Here is an 8,258-nt window from a genome sequence, read left to right as displayed (position 1 = left end):
GTAACTTTTTGCCTTTGTATCTGAAGCATTGGAGCCAGCTTGGTAAAGGCAGTGGACTAGAAACCAGGAAATCATGAGGTCTAGTCTCACCTGCTGGGTGACCTTGAGCCTCACTTCCTCAGTCCTGAAAAAAAGACAAAGGCAAGCCACTTTTCAAATCTTGCCAAGAAAACTGTGGCGACCAGTCCCGGCATTTTCCAGGAGTTAGTTATTCATACATACAGTACATACATGCATTTGAAGCACTGCATAGCCTTATACTTTCACCTATAATTATGATTTGAAGGTTAATTATACAAAAGCTTTTATTGTCTATGATAGTAAGCACATTTTCAAGGTAAGATGTTAATTATGTCTTGGACTCTTATGTGAGAGGCCTGCGGTCACTCTATACTACACAGAGGCTATATAACAGCAGTACTTATATAAAGTTCCAGAAGGTAAAAATAATCCAAGGAAGGGGAGAAAAGAACAAATTATTGAAGAACAATTCATCTCTTTCCTTTATTTGCAAAAAAAAGCATATTTTGTTAGACTTCAATTGACTCAGTTCCAGATTGTTTTTAAAGATCTGATCTGATTTGCACACATATCCCCAGTAGATTTGAAAAATGTATCCACATGATTATGGCTCCTGTATAACCATTAATATCTTGTCTCTTGATTTTGATGAGCTCCCTTTTTCCATTAGTTCAGTGTTTCCTTGTTTTTAATAACTGTATCATTCAGATACACTCATTCCTGTGTGACTTTTCATACATTAATAAATATGTATGCTAATAGTAAGACAAATATTTGACTAGGATATTCACACAAATTCACACAACACATTTGTAATATCACACAAAAATATGTTCCAGCAAGAAGGGGTTTTAGTTTAAACATGCATATCCATAGGAAGAGATTGATAATTTGTTAAAATGAAAATCTCTGTAAACTTGACAGAAACATGGGACCGAATGATGGCTCCAATTGATTGACTTAACCGGCAACATCATGATATGGAATGTTAATTTTTACAGTTAATAAAGTAAAAAATAACTTAGTTTTATGATTATAGACTATCTGTGTTTTTGCCTTTTTGCATATGATTTAACGGGTCTTACTATTGTCCCTTGCTATGGTCATAACCAGTTATATTTGTCCTCTAATATAACAGACTTTTTCTGTCTGATTTCCCTCACCCACATTTTCACAATTGGTGAGTCTTCAGTCTCATTCAGCCATTCTTGAATATAAAATCTATTCCTTTCGGTTTTGATATCAGCACAGAGATGATTGGGATGATTGTGAAAGATGCTATGTCACAACTGAAGATCCTGCCTCTGAGTGAAGAGAAAAGTGACAATGGTGTGCTTACTTGATCTCCTTTCTTACTCCTCAGGCTTCTGCACTTGAGAAGAGGCTTCTTGACAGATGTTGCTGCTGCTCAGAAACCACTTTTGCTAATGACAGAGTTGAGCGCACAGGGGAGGTAAGGGACATCAAGTAGCACATCAAGTAGCACATCAAGTAGCACATCAAGTATACAAAGTGATCAGAGGACATCGTGGCTGGAGACTGACTACGGCCAGAAGTTTTCTGTGGATGGAGAACAATCATTTCACAGAAATCCCTACTTTTGAGAGGACAATGTACAACTACTTTGTGCTTCGGGAAAATTGGCTCGCCTCCTGATGCTTGGTTTAATTAGACAAAGGAGCCCAGGTGAAAAACTGCTGTCAGTATTGCAGAGAGAATTGAAGTCTTATCATCACAGTGAGCACAGAAACAGCTGGTCATTTTTTCCTTTTAAAAATTATTTTGTGAAGGCAATTTAAGTGGAAATACAAGTGACAGGCCAAGATAATGAATTTAGTAAGGGCTCTTCACTAGATTTACAAAAGAAGCTGGTTGAAGCTTTAAAAATTAAAGGTGAAATATACATGAAATATTTTTTTTAAAAAAAAGACTGGATAAATTATTTTTACTGAATTTACAAAAGAGGTTTGTTAAACCCTCAAATAATCCTTTGTGGTGGGAGAAGGAAGAATTGAAGAGAGATCAAATCCTAAAACAATTTTTAAATGAATTAAAGATTAAGATTTACAGAAATAAAAGGAATGATGAATTTATCATTTATTTGATATTGGCTAAAATATATTTTAATAAAATTCTGTCAATCCTTTTCTGACTTTTTAATAACAGCTGGACTGAAAAGTTGACACTTTATGGATTTATTTATAAATAAGGAAAGGGTTATAAGAAAAGATACCTCTGTAATTTTATAGAGGGTGTAGAACTACAAAGTTTGTTTGTACTTGTGATGAACATTGGAAGTCCTTCATTCATTCTTTCTTTTTCTTCCTTTCCTTCCTTCCTTCTTTTCATCCCTCTCTCCCGCCTTTCATTCCCTCTTTCTTTTTCTTCTTTCTTTCTCTTTTTTACTTCTTTCTTTCTTTCCCTTCCTTCTTTCCTAACCCTAACTCTTCCTCTATCTTTTGATTTTTCTTTCTTTCTTTGAATTTAGTTTTTGTCATTAAAATCTTCAACAAAAACATACCCCCCCTTTAAAGCAAAATCAAGATGTGTATTTGAGCATGAATGTGCATGGATGGAATAACCTGGTCAATGATTGAGAACAAATTGGCTAAACATTCTCTTACTCACCTTGTCCAAAAAGACCTGGAAATACTTCTAGATCCACTAACATGTAACTACTGGACCCTTGCTTATGATGCTATAATATCTGAATAAAACTATTAGTTCATTTTTAAAGTGGAATCAGATAAGAGAGAAGCATAACGGCTGATTATCTGGAAATGTTGTAAGGATTTTTTTATTATTGTTATTGGAATATAGGAAATTTCAAAGATGAAAGCTTCATGAAAATGGTAACCTCTGAAAGGAACACAATTTGAAAAATGCATAAATGGTGTGGAAAACATAGCACAAATTTTCATTTTTTAAAAGTACTATTGATAGCCATCTGTTTATGACTATGACTTCTCAGACTTGGTGACAGAAACATTGTTTTTCTATGAAATCATGATAGCTTCTGCTTATGATTTTAGAATAAAAACTAGACATTTCTTCATCCCTTGTTCCCACCTTTCAGGAAACTATAAAAACTGTTCTAAGAAAATGGTTTATTTTAAATTCCAGTCTGCACTTTGACCCATTCAATGGACCTCAAATTATTTCAACTTCAAACATTTAGCCACGAGGAAAAATTGATCCTTATTCCAGAAGGAATAAGTAAACCTTTCACTCATTGTATTTTTGCCACATGTTATAAACTATTGGATTGCTTTCTGTAAACCACAGATCCTGCCAAAACATGAGCTCTGAGAATTATTATTTTTTCAATTTAGCACAATAACTTTTTCCAATCATCCTGACTTCGCACACAAATATTTTATGATGCTCATTAATCACATGATGCAATACATATTTATGAGAATTTACCTTAAATTGTTCTCCTATCCCCTTTGATTATTTTATTTACTTCTGAGATCATAACATTACTGGGATGCCTTTCATAAGATATTTTCTGCTTCAATTCTCTATTACAGTCATTGCTCTATCAAGAAACATTTGCATATGGCCACATAGTCTTGTTCTGGTTTAAGTTGCCACAGCCAATTCATTTCTAACACTTCACCTTTATTTTGATTTATTCATAAATACAATTTCTTGAATAATATGTGTTGTGCTATGGCTAATGTAATTGTTGAGATGATTCTGTCATTCTACTGAATATGTTGATGTCTAATTCCTGAATCTCCATCACCTTCTGTTGGTTTTAGGAATTAATTTCAATATTCTACTAGAACTCTCTTTATAAATAATTTATTCTTGTAGCTTCTTGGGGGCCGTATTAATTCATTGACCTTTGTACCTTGTAATCCTAGATGTAATTATCTTTGACAAGCTGTCAAACAAGTATTAGCTAGAACATGTATGTTAGGAAACTGCATAATAATGTTTAGTCAGAAATAGTGTTAAAGGTTTTTTAATAAAAAGATAATGATTGTGTTAAATCTCTGTCTTTTTTTTACAGGATTACAATCTTTATACAAGACATGAAGACTTATTTTAGAAGGTGTTTCTTTAGTTTCTGTCACTTTTAGCCATATTCACGAACCATTTACTCTTAAATCAGACCAACTGCATAACAAGCTGGTGGATAAAACATACTTATATTCAGTCCAAAGTCAAGATATGCCTCTACACACATTCTTACAATAACCATTACATCTTCAAGCACTGACGATGTTCCTAACTTAGAACTGTTGACCAAAATGCAATTGCATATCAAGTTAAAGAATAAGACGCATGCAGGCAAGTAATTAGCATACAGGTGGATACATGCAGTACATATATATTAGTAGTGGGTTGCAGGTGGTACGCCCTGTACCGGCATTCTGGAGTCTGCCTGGAGCACCGGATACTATTCCGGTATGGTGCTCTGGAGGGCCCACCGGCCCGCCCAAGCTCATTACTGGTCTTTTAAGTCTTCGGCACTTTTGTGCACGTACATAGTGCGTACAGCGCCTATACGATTATCTGCTGAGCAACTGGAACATCGTGGAGACTCGCCGAGGTGCTAAGATGCATGCGAGCACTGCGCACATGTGTGTGTGTGTGTGCTGCACGCGTCCATGTGTTTGTTTGTTTGTTTTATTGGATTTATATGTTGGTGGATGCCACCGGGCCCGTTCCAACTGTACCGGTTGGAACGGGATCCAGAACCCACCACTGATATATACCGAACAACACAAGATAATTAGAATAAACATGTAGTTGTATTACGAAAGGATAAATACGAGAGGGTTGGCTGTATAAACCAGATTCTAAGATAGTTGGTACCCAGACAATATTTTCACAACACTGGAAGCACGTGAGATGAGGGAAAGAAGATAACAGAGAAAGAGAGGAGTCATGTCTGAAAGACAAACATAAGTAATGCAAAGTGGAGTAGCAATATTTTCCCAGGAACATTTGAAAATATATATTTGAATAATTTTATAAACGCTGATTTAAAAATGTGAGATGAAATGAAAGTGACAGATTCAGCCAGCGAAAGAGAGTAGGAAAAAGGAAGAAACAGCAAAGCTAATGACACATTCAAATAGTAATCTGCAAGGAGCAGATGATCTTTCTTAAAGCCATACCTATAAATAACAGAAGATCTTTCACTAACAAGCTTTTTTTGTTCCTACCAAGAAGCCTGTGGTGGTTTCAGAACAATGAAACTTTTAGCAGTTAAATCAGGAATATAAGGATTTGAAGCCCTCCAGACTCGTCATTCAACATTAACTAGTGTAACTGGGGATGCTGGGAGATATAATTCAGAAATACATGGAAGGGCAAGGTTTTTAGGGGTTAAATTAATGCTAGATATGATACCCTTCCGATGAAATTGACAAGACAGAACATATCAGGGAGTGAGGAATACAAGATACAAAGGCGGATGCTCTTACTGTGCCTGTGACAAAAAAGATAATGATAAGATGCAGTCAGTTATGGTTCAGAACTGTCCAAGTGTGTTACTGTTGTGCTTTGTCTCCGAAACTCTTAAAAATATTTCTGATCTGATTTAATGTGGCAACGAACACCTAAGCCAACAAATGGATGTTGACTGGGATTTTCTACAAGTGTTAAAGTTTTATTTATTTTATTTATTTATTTATTTATTTGGTCAAGCATGAATTAGATAACAGATATAAGTATAGACATGATTATGTGTTGTGGCCCAGCAGGAGCCATTGGAGCTGCCACCAGACTCCGAAAGCGAGGGTCGGCTCTGCAGGATGTGGAGGACCCTGGACAGGGTTCCGACTCCAAGCAGGGATCAGAGAGGCTGGTTGGCCACCAGGAGGCACCTGAGGCATGGAGCAGTGGTGAAAGCCAAAGGGAGTGTGCTCCTGATGTCATGCCTTGGAGCAGTTGGGAGGAGACAAGGGACAGTGAGTCAGACGTCAGCAGTGAGTTGTTGTTGGATGCTCGCCACCAAAGGGCTAATAGGCGTCAGGAGCAATTGTGCAATTACAGGAGGTAATTGCATTCAGCTGATGATAATTAGACTCCTCTCCAGACTATAAAAGGACTGCTTGTGCACACGCCTTTTGCAGAAGTCAATGCATGAACTAATGTGGGAGAACAGTCTTGTGAGCGTGGCAGGCTGGATTGCTGCCAATGCTTATCAGTGCCGAGTTGTTATGAAGGCTTATTTGTGTTGGATTGCTGGCAAGGACCTGTCTGTCTGTAAATAAATCCGGTAACTTATCTGTGGCTCGGAGTGTGTGTTGGGGGGGGGGGGGGTCAGAACAATTATGAATACATGAAATGATTACGAATATAAGGGAATATTAGGACAGGGATGGTAGACACACTGGTGCACTTATGCACGCTCCTTAGGAATAGGGTGAGGTCGACAGTAGACAGCCTAAGATTAAAGTTTTGGGGTTTAGGGAAGAAACACATGTCAGATAGTTACCGAGATTGGACATCCCTGGCATAAGCCATTACCAGTTCTGGTAGGACTTCACATTCATTCTGTTGGTCAAAAATAGTACATTTTCAGATTTAAAAAGAGATGTCAAGTTACTTTTCTACAGTTATTTATGTATTTATTAGTTAAATTTGTTAGCCCCCCCTCCATTCTGCCACACAGTAACTCTGGGCAGCTTATCAGCCATATGAAAACTGATGAGAAATAAAGCAGGACATTAAGGTGATGTTCCTGCTGTCCCACACTTCTGGCTTTATTGTTTCCATTTAGGAAGGTAATTGTTAACCACTTTTGTCGGGTTTGGCTTTAAAATCAATAAAATAGTAGAGGTAGTCATATAAAAGTAAATATATATCTTGAAAGCGAAGGGAACCCATGACAGGCAACTGAATGAATCTTATTCAGGCAGTCAAATCTAATGACTCAGTCTCATTCTGCAACATCAGAATGAACACCTGCAGCCACACACCTATCTATATGGACTACCACACACAAACATGTGTGTGTGTGCATGTGCCTGTCCATGCGCGCGCGCACACACACACACACACACAGAGGAATGAAAAAATACTTCCTTGAACTCTGTGATGGTATTTCTGCTGTTAATGATGCCACAGACAAGCTACATATGACATATAAGCATGGACATATTGGAAATATTTATATTTATATTTATATTTATATTTATATTTATATTTATATTTATATTTATATTTATATTTATATTTATATTTATATTTATATTTATATTTATATTTATATTTATATTTATATTTATATTTATTTATTTTTATATATATATATATATATATATATATATATATATATATATATATATATATATATATATATATATATATATATATATATATATATATATATATATATATATATATATATATATATATATATATATATATATATATATATATATATATATATATATATATCACCAGATATTGACTTCTGTTTGATGCTTAGCCACAACTTTAGTGTTAGTCTATTCTGCCATCACTGACATGGTGGCTCAGGGGCTAAGATGCTGAGTTTGTTGATCAGAAATGTTGGGAGTTTGGAGGTTCGAATCCTTAGTGCCATGTAATGGAGTGAGCTCCCATTACTTGTCCCAGATTCTGCCAACCTAGCAGTTCGAAAGCACGTACAAACTGCAAGTAGAAAAATAGGGACCACTTTAGTGGGAAGGTAACAGCATTTCATGCACCTTCAGCCTTTACTCATGCCGGCCACATGACCATGGGGATGTCTTTGGGCAGCACTGGCTCTTTTGGCTTTGAAACGGAGATGAGCACCGCTCCTTAGAGTCAGGAATGACTAGCACATATGTGCCTTCTAAATCAGTGGTTCCCAAAGTGGGTGGTACACCCTTTGGGGCATGGTGGGAGGGCTTAGGGAGGTGCTAAGAGGCAAGCGGGGTGGCAGGGAGCACTAAGAGGCATGGGGGGCAGAGGAGTGCTGGAGGTGGCCCCCTCTAGCGAGCCATTTAGAACCAGTTCGCTCACTCACCCCCGCCCATCTGGAAGCTCTCGATCGCTCGCTCCCCCCCGCCCATCCGCACTATGCTAGCCCTGCTAGGGCCCTTAGAGGGCTATTAGAGGTGGGCAGGGCGATTAGTGAGCCAGCCAATCAGTGAGCGGTGGGCAGGGCTAGCATAGTGCGGATGGGTGGGGGGAGCGAGTGATCAAAGGGAGGCCCCTTCACCTCCCTTCGTTCCCACTTTGTCTTGATGAGGTCGCCACAGCTT

The sequence above is a fragment of the Natrix helvetica genome (assembly GCF_964273705.1).
Source record: "Natrix helvetica genome assembly, chromosome: 2".
NCBI lineage: Eukaryota > Metazoa > Chordata > Lepidosauria > Squamata > Natricidae > Natrix > Natrix helvetica.
Note: the sequence above shows the minus strand (reverse complement) of the source record.